Source organism: Pleurodeles waltl, chromosome 2_2 (assembly GCF_031143425.1).
Source record: "Pleurodeles waltl isolate 20211129_DDA chromosome 2_2, aPleWal1.hap1.20221129, whole genome shotgun sequence".
Lineage (NCBI taxonomy): Eukaryota > Metazoa > Chordata > Amphibia > Caudata > Salamandridae > Pleurodeles > Pleurodeles waltl.
In genome coordinates this window covers 301,156,619-301,173,766 of record NC_090439.1, presented here as the reverse complement: position 1 = coordinate 301,173,766, position 17,148 = coordinate 301,156,619, and positions in this window count along the sequence as shown.

Below are 17,148 nucleotides of genomic sequence, written 5' to 3'. Positions count from 1 at the left end.
GGACCTTTTTCTGCACAAAGCGCCACATGCACATGAAGTTCGACGACTTCCCTACTCTCACACTCGGAGTCGCACCTCCGCTATTCTCTAAAATCCTCACAACCTTTTCAAACAATCTGCGGCAATAAGCTGTGCAAGCGCAAAATCCTAACTTCACTCATACCGTCACTAGTACCGCCAACGCCGATCTCACACCTCCATTCTCTCCATTCGCAAGCTCCGAGATCCCGGGAAAGTCGCGGAGGACTTAGGGCATCATCATTTTCTCAATCTGTTTTACCCAAGAAAAATCTAATTCAACACCATATACTTCTCGAGTGGGGTCTCAAAGAGCGCAACCGTTACCTCTCGAGCGGGGTCCCAAAGGGCGAAACCGTTTTCTCGAGTGGGGTCCCAAAGGGCGAAACCGTTACCTCGAGTGGGGTCCCAAAGGGCGAAACCGTTACCTCGAGTGGGGTCCCAAAGGGCGAAACCGTTCCCTCGAGTGGGGTCCCAAAGGGCGTAACCGTCCTCTGCTACCATCTACTGATAGAGCGTTCCGACCTAATAAATTACCTGTATTTGGACGCTCTTGGGTCGATGAATCTTTTGACCAAGTGGGGCTCTCTTCACCCGAGATTAGTCAATTTAATCAAATCAATAATCAATAACGAACATAAGCAATACCCTGAACAACATAACACTTCACAATTAATCCAGAAAACATTTCGGCGAACCATGACCTTTCGGCCATGAATAACCACACCAGTTTATTCAAAGTTAATGAATTTATTTCCCTATATTAACAAAGCTAGCACGATATAAATGTGTCTCAACACCAAATGATATATGTAAATGAACATTAATAGCTGTCCATAATGGCGAAAAAGATGCAATCTATGCAGCATTTGAATAACAATGCATTCGATAATAGCAACGCAAACCACTAAAACTATAATCTGTAATGGGCTAATTGCATACATTAGTCAGCATAACAAGGTCTCAAATTGCATCGTGCAACAAATGAATCCTCATCTAACCTCAAATTAGCATCTGCATGTGGGACTTCATGCAAAAACAATTTAGCAACATTGATTTGGAAAACTCCTAACTAGGGCTCTTATCAAAAATCAGCAGTTGGTTACCTAAAAAGAAACACAATGCAATTGTACATTTTCCTTTCATATTTACCAAATTCAATCAGCATTCAAGGAAGTCTTCGTCGCACAGGTACCGATTTCCGATCAGCATGGGACGGGGGCAAAGGGGCAGGATGGACGGGGCAATTGCCTCACAGCGGCAAGATAAAGGACAAAACTACTACTTCATGCAAAGGGACGAATCAAAGTTAAAGTCTCTAGGGCGAGAATTACTTAAAGTCTCTTTCTCTCGATTAGAGAAAGCATCAAAGTCTCATTCAAAATGGCATCGAACATCAATTGGCATCGTAGAAGATGGCAAAATGACGAGGTCGGCAAGATGGGCCATAATGTCTGCAATGTCTGCAATGTCTAATGGATAATGGCGGGTAAAAATGGCAAATGGCAAATGGCTGCAATGTCCTGCAAATGGCGGGTAATGGCTGCTTTCTTCTTGCGCACCAGGTTTAAATAGACAACAGTTCAAATCCAGTAGGGTCTTCCATTGGAGGGTTCATAGGTTGGCTTCAAATTGTCCAATCAAAAACAACAATTCACAAGCTTCTACCTAGGCATACATTATCCTTGGAGTCGGGAACGTAAGTTGCAACATATTTTACCAATTAACTCACTTTCAGAGCTTCCATTGTCTGCACCTGCAGATTGACCTTGGAGCAAAGAAGAAGATGCCAGGCTGGCACGAAACCTTAAAGATAAGCATGTGAACCGATCTCACTGGAAAAGTACAGCTTCAAGCAAGAATACACGTTTTATTAGCACATTAGAAAAACACGAGCATCTAAACCGTGAGACAAGGCAACTAGGCCGAAGCCTCCACTAAAGTTATGCTAAGTTAAAACATTTCAAACAAGCAAATCATGGCACACGTTTACGGTTATGTCAGATTAGTACAATTCTAATACATCACGTTATATAAAGCACGCTTATAAATGTTGGCGAACTACTCTGAGGGCACATTTGTCCCCGTACAATCTTTATTAGTTCGGTTAAAGTCACACTTGATTATTGCGGCACTACGTTTATGCGCTAATAAATGTAAAACCTTCATTTCTGCGTCATCAGTTGCACTGTGGGTTTTACACTGCAGCAGTCAGGAAACAATGGCGGGCCTCAAGGCATACTTTATAGTTCCACACCATGGATGGCACAATAGGTGCTGTACTTTGCAAGTGGCATTTAATTTCCAGGCACTGAGAGCATTTCCTACACCATATAGTAGGGACGTATGTAGGCAAGTTAAATATGTCAATCAGGAGTAAGCCAATGTAACCATGTATAAAAGGGGAGCACATGCATCTTACATCTGGTTAGCAGGGATAAAGTGCTCAGAGTTCTAAAGCCAGCAAAGCCGATAGGTGGACATTGCAAAAATGATGATTATTTCCTACTGATAGTAACATGAATCCTCACAAGGGTTCTGTTTGCTGAGAGCATACAAACATTTCTTCCACGGTTCCATGTGTTTGTTAACTAAAAGCCATAGAGACCACTCCTCCCCTCCATGCAGCAAGGGATTTTTCAAATGTTAAGTGTTGGCAGCTGGGTGTCTACCTTATAAACAGGAGATGTCCAGCCAGATCAGGGCAAAGAATCATGGTACGAGTAGTACCGTAAAATAAAGGCTTCTTTTCATGTTTTATCAGCCTTGTCTAAGGAAATATACATGAAAAAGTCAAAGCCATTCCTGAACATGACACCATTTATCACTATGATTTTGATGGCACTATTTAGACCTAGGCCTCACCTATGCCATGCCAAAATAATGGCATCACTTTGCCATGCTCCTGCCTGGCTGGCTGATGGTAATTGCCTTTGAATACATGGGCAGCTGAGTCACAACTGGAGGATGTTGGGGTGGTGGCAGACATCAGCATAACGGTATAGCATAATGAATAGCCACTCAGGATGCACACAGGCTCTGTGGAATCACCAAGTATTCATTTGCAGTACTGGGCATGTGTGCAGTATCACCACAAGATTTCCCAGGGATTCCCCCAGCCCATGGGGTCCAGAGAGCACTGGCAAAACCAATAATCATGTTCTCTGGGTACCTGGTGACAAAAGTATAATCCCAGGCATTCCCTTGCTAACACTGCACTTGTGTGCAATTCCCACAATTTCCTTTTGTCCGCAGATGTATTTGCACCCATGAAAAGGTAGTTCTTTGGATTCCAAGTGCACATCACTGCCCAGGGATAGTGGAAAAAGTTTGCCACTGCCCACTGCTGAGAAAATCTACAGGGATTCCCAAGCTTATCGCCCATATGCAGAAAGAGAATCAGGAAATCCCAGGGAATTTACTTAGTCCAGAGGAACAAAAGAAAAGTTACTGCCAATAGTGAATTGATTGGCCCCAATGCCACCCAATCACAATTTTCTTCCTCTATAAAAAGAGATCAGACATGAATGGGAAGTGACACTTTCTGATCAAGACAGATCAGGCTTTGGCAATCGTGGAACTGAAAAACATGATCTTGTTGGCACTGTCTCCAACATAATGGCCTGCATAATGGTAAAAGAAGACTGTGAAGCATCCAGGAAGCTGTATCTCCAAGGACATCTGGCATCTTCCCAAGACACAGCTCAGTACAATCCCTGGGCTACATAAGCCCAGGCTGATGGTGCTGGAATTCATCTTCTCTATCATGCTTCTCATTTGGCAGATTTATGTTACTAGCTGTAGGAAATGACCACCATTTGTGTAATGTCCTCCTAATTTTTGCCCTGTTGCCTAGTCGCTTCGGAATTAGTGGTGTCGCGCCATGCCTCCCGGTGGTGCAGTCGGATCGGGTTGCGGCAGGAGCCGCGGTCCGAAATCCATGCCGCGGGGCCCCCGCCCTACCTTTTTTTGGCCGCAGATTGTCCTCACCGTTGCGGTGAGGATCGGAGCCCGAAATTGGGCTTCTGTTCTCGCCGCACATTTTGCGTGGCATACAGACTTCAGTTAGGTCCTTGGGCGCCCCCCCAGCCTCTTGATTACCTGGCGTCCTCTTGGTTCTTCTTTACTCCTTCTCTACCTGGGGGAAGCCATCTTTGGCTATCCAATCATACTTTTCTCTCCTCTGGTTCCCTGCATGCATCTGTTCCTTTTTTCCTGTGGTGTTTTTTCCTATCTGTTCTATTACTCTTTTCCCAGTTCAAGATGGCAGTCTTTCCTTTTCCTGTTTCTTACTTCCTGTTTGGGGGTATATAAGGGCCTTGATTTTCTTTCTCCTTGCGTTGCAACACTGCTCTGTGGTGATTATGCTCCTGCTGGTTTTCTCTCAGATTTCCAGTTTTTTTTCTCTTGTTTTTTCCTGTTTTTTCTTGCATTAGTCCTGGTTCAAGACTTTGATTTTTTCTTGTGTCTTCCTTCTTCCAGAGAGTTCCCATTTGGATGTTTTTTCCCTTTGGGGTTTTTCCTCAGGGACTCCTTCTGGAAGTCACAGACTGTATTGGTGTCCAATGTCAACAGCACCATGGCTATCAGAAAGGGTCGCCCCTACCTCGGCCAGAGCCGTAACTGCAAGAACCTAGGTCCCACTCAATCTCCTTCTGGTCTGGACAGTAAGCCTAAACCAAAGCCTGACAGATTGCAACGCCAAAAACTCCAGTTGTGGTCTAGCACCATGGAGGACCCCTTGACGAGTACCGAACAGACAAACCAGTCCATGCTCCTGACTATCCAGCAACAAGCGCAAGAATTACAACAGCTACAGAATTAAAATGCAGCCCTATGCCAAGCCTTGACCTCTGGGACCATTGACGCTCCCACGGTTTCTGCCTCTACACCCTGTTTTTCGGGGGACCCTAATAGGTTGCGTGAATTCCTAGATTCCCTCACGGTTTATTTAGCATTTAGAAAGTCACAATTCACGCAGGACAAAACCAAGGTTGGATACTTAATCAGTGCTCTGTCTGGTCCAGCCTTCGCTTGTCCTACTCCTTTAGTAACATCCAACGATTCCGGACTGTCAAATTACCCCGCATTCATTGCTGCTTTCAAACAAATGTTTGAACGTCCTGGGCTCGAATCTTCTGCAGAAGAAGCTTTATGCGACATCCAACAAGGAAGTCAGGACGTAATACAATACATTACACGATTTAGACAACTGGCAGCGGAAACCTCTTGGGTAGAAAGTACCCTTGTAACTCTTCATCGAAGAGGGCTTAAGGAGGAGATCAAAGACGAACTAGTACATTCGTCGAAGGTGGAGAATCTTCAAAGTTTGATGGACTTAACTCTAGCCATAGAATATCGACTTCACAAACTCAAGATGGAAAAGAAGAAAATTCATATACCATCCTCTGCAAGTACTCGTACATCATCTCATCGTTATGAAGAGACACGCTCTGAAACTAAGGACCCTTGGAGGAAGAACCTATGCAAATTGACATGGCTCGTGGACCCTTATCACTTAGTGAATGAGAAACCAGATGCAGGAAGGGTCTATGTCTTTATTGTGGTGCTTCTGGTCATCTAATTCATGCTTGTCCCATTCGCCCGGCAAGATCCTTGGGAAACGCCAGTTCCCGTCCTCTGTGAGAAGGGGGAGGACGGGATATTTCAAGATAGCTTCCTTCTGTTCTTCCCGGGAAGAAATAACAGCACTGTTCCTCCAACCTATCTCCCTTCTGTTAGAAGATGGCCGTGAAGAAAAGGCTCTGGCCTCGGTGGACTGTGGGGCTAGTGGAATCTATTTAGATGAAACATGCGCTCAGGAAAGGAAGATCCCTCGGATATCCAAAGAGAAACCGCAACAGGTCTATACAGTTGACGGTTCCCTGTTAGCCTCTGGTCCTGTTACTGATACCACCCCTACCCTGTGTCTACAATTCGGTATGCATCAGGAATACGTTTCTTTTGACTTGATCTCCTCACCAAATCATGTCATGATTCTAGGTATTCCATGGCTCACCCGGCACAACCCTTACATCAACTGGGAAACCAGGACCATCTCTCTATCCTCCCACTTCTGCCAACAACATTGTTAATCAGCAGAAGCCCATTGGTCTCCAAAGAAAATGATGTCAAAGAAAATTAACTGTTCCATCAACCTTCTTCGAGGAGTACCGAATCACCATTTGGAGTATGCTGATGTGTTTCAAAAACCTGATAAATCTGTACTTCCACCTCACAGAGAATATGATTGTGCCATTCCTATAGAATCTAACGCAGTAGTCCCTTTTGGGAGGATGCATTCCCTTACTGAGCCTGAGAAGAAGCTCATCAAAGAATACCTAGAGGAGAATATACAGGGCGGTCTGATTGTTTCTTCTTCTTCTCCTGCAGGGGCTCCCCTCTTTTTCGTGCCCAAGAAGACGAAAGATTTGCGCCCCTGCATAGACTTTCGCGGATTAAATAAAATGACTGTGAAGGATCGCCACCCATTTCCCCTGGTCAAGGATATTCTAGAAGCTGTTCAAGGAGATTAAGAGATTTACCAAACTAGATCTGAGGGGAGCCTACCATCTTTTGAGAATAAAAGAAGGTGATGAATGGAAGACAGCTTTCAGAACCCCTTTTGGGCATTTTGAATATCGGGTGATGCCTTTCGGTTTTACCAACCTTCTTTCTATATTTCAGAGGTTTATGGACGCCATTTTTTCTGATCTCTTAAACCAAACAGTGGTTGTCTATTTAGAGGACATACTTATCTTCTCTACTCATCCTGAACAACACACAAAACATGTGCTTCAAGTTTTAAAACGGCTCAGACAATACCATCTTTTCTGTAAGCCAGAAAAGTGTGAATTTGATCATACTGAAGTAAGATATTTGGGCTACCATATCAACCCAGTTGGAATCTCTATGGATCCAGACAAGGTTCAATCCATTTTGACTTGGCCATCTCCATCTTCCATCAAAGAAACTCAGTGTTTTCTAGGTCTGGCCAATTTCTATCGATAATTCAAAAACAAGATGATGATGGGCTAGAGCATCCCGTATTTTATCTCTCCCACGTACTCTCCGACTCTGAATGTAATTACACCATGTTAGAATGGGAATTACTCGCCTTAAATATGGCTTGTACTGAGTGGAGACAATTTCTCATGGGATCTAAAGAACCTTTTGAGGCTAGAACGGATCATCAGAATCTGCAGTGTCTAAGAAACTTCAGGTGTCATAATAGCCGTCAAGCTCAATGGGCCTTTTTCTTCAGCCAGTACGATTTTTACATCACACATATCCCTGGATCCCAGAATATGCTGGCTGATGCTCTATCACAATGATATCCGGAGTGTAGTGATTCTACCACACAGAACTTAATTTAACCTAATAAGATCTTTGGAGTTGTACAATCCTTTCTGGACAAGGTTCACTCTGAGTATTCCAATCTAGGAGAACCTGAAATGAATAACATTATGTCCATTATTACGTAAGGATAAGGGATACTATTTTCATAAGAAAGCCTTGTTCCTACCAACTAAAATAGTCCAAACAGAAGCTCTACGGATGTACCACGATTCCCCTACTGCAGGTCACCGAGGAATCAATACCACCCAAGACCTCCTTATGTGCTCCTTTTGGTGGCCTACTCTCAAAACTGATACTGAAAACTATGTGACTTCTTGTCCTATCTGTGCCCAAGCAAAGACATCCCACAATAAACCAGTGGGATTGCTCCGTCCCTTACCAGTTCCACCATCTCCAGGGCATACTGACTTCATGTGTTCTCTACCTCCCTCAATGGGGAATCGAGTAATAATGGTGACAGTGGATTCATTCACTAAGATAGCACATTTTACTGCCTTAAAAAAGTTACCCACGGCCAAAGGACTAAGTCAAATATTTATTCAGGAAATCTTCTGACTTCATGCACTCCCACAAGTTATCCTCTCAGACCATGGTCCTCAAATTTATCTCACGATTTTGGAGACAATTCTGTAAAACACTCAAGATCGATGTGGCCCTTTCTTCTGGTTTTTATCCCCAGACTAATGGTCAAACGGAACGAGTAACTCAAGGGCTTGAACAGTATTTACGAAGTTTTTGCAATGCTACACAAAATGACTGGTCCATGTATTTACCACTTGCCGAATTTTCGTACAATAATACATTGCATAGTGCTTCAAAAGCTTCCCCATTTTTTTGTTCATATGGATACCATCCTAAAGCCATCCCTAGTGTGCTCAGAGAATCAGATGCACTTCCTGCCATCACGTTTGTTCGACGATTACACACCATACAACGTGTCCTATAGTCTGATCTTCAAGCCACCAAGATACAAATGAAAAGAATGGCAGACAAGAGACGTTGTGGGGCCCTGTCTTATTAAATCAATGATAAAGTCTGGCTTTCCTCCAAATTCCTACCTTTCCGGTTGAACCAAAATAAGTTTAGACCCCGGTACTATGGTCCTTTTCTGATTCTTCAAAAGATCAATCCTGTTTCTGTCCGACTCCGTCTACCTCAGACATAGAGAATACATCCAGTATTCCATGATTCTCAGCTCAAGCCATATATTCCTGATCCCTTTCATAGGCAATTCTCCTGTCCACCTCCTCAATTGATTGACAATGCACCGGAATACGAGGTTTAGGAGATTTGTGACTCCCGGTACTTCCGTGGATGCCTTCAATAGCTCATCCATTGGAAGGGCTATCCTATAAGTGAATGCTCCTGGGAAGAGGCCAATTGGGAGGATGCCTCTTCTGTGCATGACCCTCTCTTGATCTGTCATTTTTTCTGTCTTTTTCCTTACAAACCTGGGGCCTCGGGGGGGTACCTACTGTTGTGCTGCGCCTCCCGGCGGCGCAGTCAGAATGGATTGCGGCCGGAGTCGCAGTCCGATTTCTGTGCTGGGGTGCCCACCATGCTCCCTTTTTTCAGCCACAGATTGTCCTTGCCACACATTTTGCGCAGCTTGCAGACTTCATTTAGGTCCTTGGGCCCCCCTCACTAGCCTCTTTCTTACCTGGCGCCTTCTTGGTTTGTCTTTCTTCTTTTCTCCTTCTCTTCCTGGGGGAAGCCATCTTTGGCTATCCCATCATACTTTTCTCTCCTCTGGTTCCCTGCATGCATCTGTTCCTTTCTTCCTGTGGCGTTATTTCCTATCTGTTCTATTACGCTTTTCCCAATTCAGGATGGCAGTCTTTCCTTTTCCTGTTTCTTACTTCCTGTTCAGAGGTATATAAAGGCCTTGATTTTCTTTCTCCTTGCGTTGCAACACTGCTCTGTGGTGATTATGCTCCTGCTGGTTTTCTCTTAGGTTTCCAGTTTTTCTTCTCTTGTTTTTTCCTGTTTTCTTCCTGCATTAGTCCTGGTTCAAGACTTTGATTTTTTCTTGTGTCTCCCTTCTTCCAAGGATTTCCCATTTGGAGTTTTTTTTCCCTTTGGGGTTTTTCCTCAGGGACTCCTTCTGTAAGGCCCGGACTGTATTGGCGTCCACTGTCAAAAGCACCGTTGCTACCAGAAAGGGTCGCCACTACCTCGGCCAGAGCCGGACCTGCAAGAACCGAGGTCACACTCCTTCTCCCTCTGGTCTGGACGGTAAGCCTAAACCAAAGCCTGACAAGTGGAGATGGGGCTTCTGCTCCGCTTTTGTGATGTACAATATGCAGTGCTGTGGAACCGCATTTGTTTTGGAAAAATCAAAGTTGCATCTTAGAATATCTGATTCTGTTTTTCTGTTTAATTACCAAAAAAATGTATTTGTCTTGTTTGGCAGTGAACACTGTTAACTGCATTCAGTTTCAAAGCTTAAAAATCTTCTACCAACAATTAACTCTTCTGAGAATACTAAAGCTCACTTTGATTATCAAGAAACTAGAGGGAAGTGCGTTTGTCTTGATTGGCAGTGAATGCTGTTAACTGCTTTCATTTTCATAGGCTAAAAGACTTTACTTTGGAAACAAATAAGGCTCACTTTGTTTATCAAGAAACTCAAGGGAAGTGCATTTGCCTTCTTTGGCATTAAAGAGCTTAACTGCATTTAGTTTCAAAAGTTAAAAGACGTTAACCAACAATGAATTCTTCTGAAAAAATAAGGCTCATGTTTTTTTTTCTCAGGAAGCTTGATGAAAGTGCAAGTATTAATTGTTTATAAGGGTGAACTCCATGAGCAACGCATTTTCTTTGACAAATAGGAACTCACATCAAAGTATCATTGACCTTGATTTCCAGTTAGCAAGAGCTGAGGAAAGCACAATTCAGGTGAACTACAACAGTATTAAGGAATCGGGGGTGTGGCCCGATGCAAAGCAAAATGGCCACTTGAGCAAGAGCTCCATCTCCGAGGCACCGGGACTCCCACCCAGCTCCAAGACAAATGGGACCATCTCAGCTCATGTCACAGAGAAGCACTCTGGAGAAGCTGGGGAAGATGATGAGGTACTCTTAGTCTCTTCACCTCCAAAGACCTAAAAAATGCACAGTGGAGGCAGCTCGCTTTCCACTCTTGCTCCAGGCCCTGCAATATGACCAGGCCATGAGGAAAGGTCTGGAAAGATCACAGCGAGTGCTCCATGATGTGGAACGCTGACAAGCTCTTCCCCCCACATTCCTACAGCATGTAAACGAACATGAACACTTGGAGGCTTCATTTATGATTCTCTGCAGCCTTATCATTTTTGGGCTTATGTCGCTGACCTGTTTTTTTCATGGCCTGCTCATTCTTATGCTGGTCCAACACTGCAGAAGTGACTCTTTTCATGTGCTATTTCATACCCCTCTGCATATTATGAGATTGCGAACAGGTGTTTGAGGGATGATTATTATACCACTACTTGATCCCCACAAGGTGTGGAAGGTGTGATGTGCAATACTATACTCCATGACTGTTTGTCTGCCTTCTTATTTTAAGAAGTTACTGGTCTTTGTCTGCATCAGTGATTTGCAGTGGAACAATGCCATCCATCTGCTCACGTCCTCGCCCCCATCTTGTTGTCAGAGTGAGCTGCTCCTCCATTTGCAACTCTCTCATTCATGCTAGGAGACCTTCTTCAATGCACATAGTCCACACTGCAGTTTGTGGGCTGGTAAACATCGACATGGTGGAAAAGGAATCCAGACCAGGCACCAAGTGTATGAAATCAGAACCTCCCCTTCCAGAATTCCCTATTAAAGGCAAGACTGAACTGAAAGAAACAATAGATTACATCCTCAAATCTGATGTTCTCCAGCTGGGTCAGGCAGCCAAACTCAACATGGATATCATGCAAAAGGATGTCTCTAGAATGAAGTTGGACATTAAACAAATCACAGACAAGCTCTCAGCAGCAGAACATTGCATCAGTGACCTTAAAAATAAATCCCTAGCCACAAAGCAAGAACTCAGTTTGATGCACAAACTATTCATCTCCATGACACCAGACATTACCGAACTTGAAGACATTACCAGGAGGGGTAAAATCAGACTTTTTGTTTTCCCTGAGGGTATTGAAGGGAAGCATGACTCATGCATTACCTTTCTAACCACACTAATATCTCCTTCGATTACCAATTTGAGCTTGAAGGAGCCCATCATTTTCCCTCATGTCAGAATGGACTTGCCCTTGCCTCTGGTCCACCTAGACCGATCATTTTCAAACTCCTGCGTTACCAATAAATTGAACTAATCTCATACTTCACCCAAAAAGCATAAATTAATTGCATGGGAAGGCCATCGGATAACAATATCACAGGACTACCCAAAAACTATTGATCAAGCTCGGAAGTGCTTCCTCTCCCTCAGGTCCAGTCTTTGATGCATGCACATCCCCTTTTCCTTTACAGGTCCTACCATATTTTGCATCACATTTAAGAGACATACACACCTCTTCCATGACCACCTTGACCTGTCATGATTTCTAGACAATGTCCAGGAAGATGAGATGGGCACTTCTTCCTCCAATGCAGGAGTGCTTTAATGTATCATCAGAAATCATTTTCCTTTCACTTGCCAACATTATCGTGCCTTTAAAGCTGTAGTACATATATGGTTGCTTTACAATGATCTATGGTGCCCGATTCTACACTCTAAGTTCTACTGTTGCTAATACTTTAGACATGATTTTCTACTCCTAGAATTCGCTCTCTAATGCTGGTTGTTCCTTCATGATTGAATTGTCTCCACTTCTAGATTAATTTCATGTTTGTTTCAATCTTTCATATTTACACTTGTACTACTGATGGGACCTGATAGCCGTCTGGCCTTCTTGCTATCTTAATGTAATGTTACTGGGGTTTTGACCTCTTTGCTGTGATCCTTAACTCCTTCAGATATTACCAATGATGTGTTTGGTTATTCACTTTTCTTGCTCCTGTTGAGCTGCACAATTATGCAAATTTTTGCATTTTTTATCCCGCGTAGGCTACTGCTCTTTATATTATTATTTACCTAAAGTTCCACATTATTCCACTTTCAGGTTGGGAGAATTGGGTGGGAGATCAATAGGGGGTGGGTTTTGGAGTTGGTGGGCTCTATTTTTATGTTATTCCTTTCTTTTGTCTCTTTTTCCTTTTACCTCTCTTCTAGTTGCCCCTTTTCTTTTGGATGCTACTATAGTCATGTTTCGTAGTAACGGATTGCAATACATGCTTGATCTTGGCTCTTTATCATGGTGGGCATTTCATCTTTGTGTTCTTGAGACTCTGTCCCAATGGGGGCTCAACTAACCATAATACATTCTGCCCCCTATTGATATTATTTTGATGATGTCAAACACTCTAAAATGAGTCTCTTTAAATACTAAGGGTCTGAACCATCCGCTCAGTAGATGGTGGATTCCTGATTACTCTTACAAATTCAAATGTGAAATACTTTTCTTAGAAGAATCTAAATTAGATGCCAGAGACATGTCCTCTCTCAAGGCACCCTGGATCTCAGAGGGTGTCAGCTCTTCTGCTCAAAAGGAAAGAAATTGAGCAAGTACAGTTATTACTAACCAGTCAAAGATTACGGTCCTCGACACCCTCGTAGACCAGGGAGGGAGATGGTTACTGAACAAACTGTCTAAAGCAGGCACAGAGTTTTATGTACTAAACATTTACACACCTAATATTAATGATAGGGAGTTTTGAAAGCGAACAGATGAGCTGATTTCTGGGCTCCCTATGGGCACTTGACTGATAATAGGGGGTGACTTTAACCTTGCACTCATTCCCACAATAGATCATAGTTCGAGATCTAAGTTCAGACCCTCTACTTCTCACAAACTGCTTCGTAAAGTCTGTAATAACTACTCTTGCTCTAACTCCTGGTACCTCCAACACCCGGAAGTCACATATTACACTTGTTACTCCTCTCCTCTCCAATCATGGTCCATGATTGATTACTTTTTAGTATCATGAGATAACAAGGGCTGGACTGTTCCCATGGGGAACAGGGTCAAGACTGATTTGCATCTGGTTGGATCCAAACTGGGGTGGCATAGTGAGCAAAAGAACAATGGATTAAACCCAGATCTGTCACTGGGGGTGAGTGGTTGAAAAGTTTACCACTGTGTCCATCATCCTTCTGTGTTGATAACAAGGCCGATCACCAACTCTAGCATTGAACCTAGGCTGATTTCAGACCACTCGACCATCTCTGCCATGTTGCACTGGGCCACCTCTAGCCCCTCTGAAAAAAATGGAGACTCAATTTGGAATTATTACAAAACTCTGCACACTCTGTAACAATCAAAGCAGCCATTGTTAATTTCTTTAAAGACAACAGATTGGAAGACTGTTCCCCTCAGGTGAGTTGGGAAGCCCCCAAGGCCACTTTTAGAGGAGTGATAATAGGTATCAGTGCCCACAACAATAAATCTGAAAACTCCTGGTTGAAAGCCTTAGAATCCAAAATTAAACAACTGGAAATTAGATACCGTTCAGTGAAAGGCACTTTCCTCTTAGACACTTAAAATCGTAAAAAGTACAAATATAACTAAATTTAAAACACTGAAGAAGGCCATTGGGTCACCAAATTCAACTCAATAAACTGCATGCTGGAAACTCTGCTGGAAAAGTATTAGCCCGTTACCTAAAATACAAACAAAATCACCCCCAAATGACCAGGATAAGGATGTCCACTTACATTGAGCACCGCTGAAAATATCTTTCTAGATTTCTATAAAAACCTATATGATGAAAATAAGACTGTAGATGCTACTGGTAGCCTGGAATACTTAAATAAACTTAACATTCCCAAACTTGATCCCCAATGCCAACTCCTCCTGAACCAGGATATTTACTGATGTTGAACCCAAATCTGATATGAAATCCATCAAGCGGAGGAAAGCTCCTGTCCAGACTGACTCATTGCCTGTTTTGATAAATAGTTCACAGATGAGCTATATTCCACCCTACTTGATCTCCTTCATAGCTATGCTGAGTTTGGGTCTATCAATGGTACCACAATGGAAGCCATATATGCTGTCCTTCCCAAAGATGGAAAAGACTACTAAACCTACCCTAAAAACTATAGGTCAATATCACTTATTAATTTGGACTGTAAATTATGTACCAAAATCCTAGCTAAATAAATTTAAGCAATGTTACCTTCCCTAATTGGCAACTATCAATCCAGCTTTCTCAAAGGTAGACTCTCCAAATACAATGATAGATTGTTGGGCCATATCTTACATCTTGCCAAGATCAAGTCCTCTTCTGTTGCTGCAAAGCTCTTGATGGTGAAAAAGCATTTGATAAGATCGCTTGGCCACTTCTGAAAGCTGTCATGTCGAACTTCAATTTAGGAGATTCCATTATAAAGATGATGATGGCCCTTTACTCCAACTTCTGTGCTAAAGGAAGAACCAATGGTGTCCTATCGGACTCATTCCCACTTAGATAAGGGACCAAACAGGGATTCCCCCGTCCCCATCCTTAGTTCTTCTAGCTATTGAGCCACTCTTATTACCTCTCAGTGAGTAATCCAATCTGATAGGACTTAAAATGGGTGATAGCTATTTCAAAATAGGTGCTTATGCGGATGATATTTTGATTGTGACTGGCCACACTCACTTAGCCATCCCTGAAATTATGTCTAAAATCAGGGACTAATTCCACTCCCTAAGATTGAGATACACTCTCAATAGGGACAAATCCGAACTTCACCCGCTCAACCTGTTCTGTACCAAGGAAACCCTTGGTGTCTTGAGATTGGCATGATAGCCCAACTTTCTCAAATACTTGGGTCTCAAGCTCAATGATGATCTGATTGAATCAGTAAAACATAATGAGTCACTGGTAACACAAACAATTGACAAATTCCTGGATGGGTGATCACCAAAATTCCTCACATGGTGAGGTAAACCAGAATCGATCGAAATGGTCATTATCCTGATTTTCAATTATTTCATAAATATGGTCCCATCCTTTGCTCAGATGGATTTTTTGTAAATATAGACCGCCTACTTAGTACATTTTTGGGGAATTCCCCCCCAAAAAATATTTCCTTAAAGAAACTGCAGCTGCCCAAGAATCATGGAGGTGCCAACCTTGCTGATTTTAAGAAATACCAAATTGCCTTTCTAGCAGCTCAAGGCTTGAAATGGCTGAAGGATAACATGGACTTCATCTCTCCATAGTTAAGCCTTGAGAGGCTGCTTGTCAAAAATCTCTCCCTTCCATCTCTTCTAAATATTTACCAAGCTCACCCCCTTCTTATGAACCCGATTTTGAACCATAGTAGACATGTCCTATTAAACCTAGGCTCCAGCTTCTCGGAGGTGAAATTACACAATTCTTCTGGGGCCTCAATATGGTGCAATAAAGATATTAGACTGGACCCTACTATCTCCATAGGAAACACAAGGTGGGCGAAGGTCATTTCTGTTTTAAGGGACCTTGGCTCCAAACAATACCCCCTCTACTTCCTCGACATTGGATGAACATATATTAGCCCCACACATTTTTATAACTCCCTTGATTAAAAAGGAGCCATTGCCAAACCTGCATTTTTTGCAATAATCAATAGGGTGGTCATGATGCTTTTGAAATTTACTCCAAATTGAGACCGCTACCCTTATCACTGTGTAATCCACACTGCAAACATTTATGTCAGAATGGCTCCATGACAGGTTATCCAATCCATCACCTATAGACTGGAAGAGGTTGTGGGCATCCCCCTTCCAGAGGACAATTACACCCAATGTAGCCCATACCAAATTACACACCTTGCATAGGACATTTTGGAATTCTTACCAATTAGCTTCCTTAGATATAATCGACAATAGTAACTATTGAAGTTGTAAAAATGAGAAGGGGGCTTACAACATATGTTCTATGAATGCCCCTTCCTTTCCACCTGCTGGAAAAATATTCACTACATTATTTATGATGTCTTCCACACCCAACACCTCACAAATTTTTAATTATCCATTTGTGTTCCCTTCAGCTCCATACATACTCCAGCACTGCAGAAAGAGGAGTACTCACTCCTAGATCTAATGTTTACATTAGCTCACAAGACTATTCTATCCTCCTGGAAATATAGACAATTCTTTGAGAAAGAGTGGTGGAAGTTACTTTGTTACATTAGGGGAGCACAATCGACTATGTCCATCAGTATACAATTCCCTCTGTAACAATCTAGACCACTGTCTTGAGTTAGTCAAGCCTCCATAAACTCTTCCTACCGCTGACATTTAAATTATTCCCACTGTTGACATGTAACATCGTTAAATACTGATATTTCCTTATTATATTGCGAATTTCAAGATGAGGCTTAATTATTGACTGTATACTAGGTGATGTTTATGCTATCTCACTCTAATGGTTTGTATATGTTTTGGACATATCATTATGACAACCTTTCACTCCCCTTTCTCACCCTTCTCTATATACCTCTATGCTTTAGTTCCTACCCTAGCAGTCAGCCAACTAGTGTAAATCATGTCCGGATGTGTACCCTTCCATTTTTTCATTTGTGTAACTGTGCTTATTTGTTAATTTGAAAATAGCAATAGCTAAGCTTTTACATTGTGTTACTGCACTAACCACTTTGCTGTGTAGAAAATGTAATAAGAACTTTTGAAATCCAAAAAACAGTATTACGGAAGCATCAAACACTGAGGAAAAGTGAAGTAATTTGGAGATTCAAAGGCACAAGTAATTTGCAAG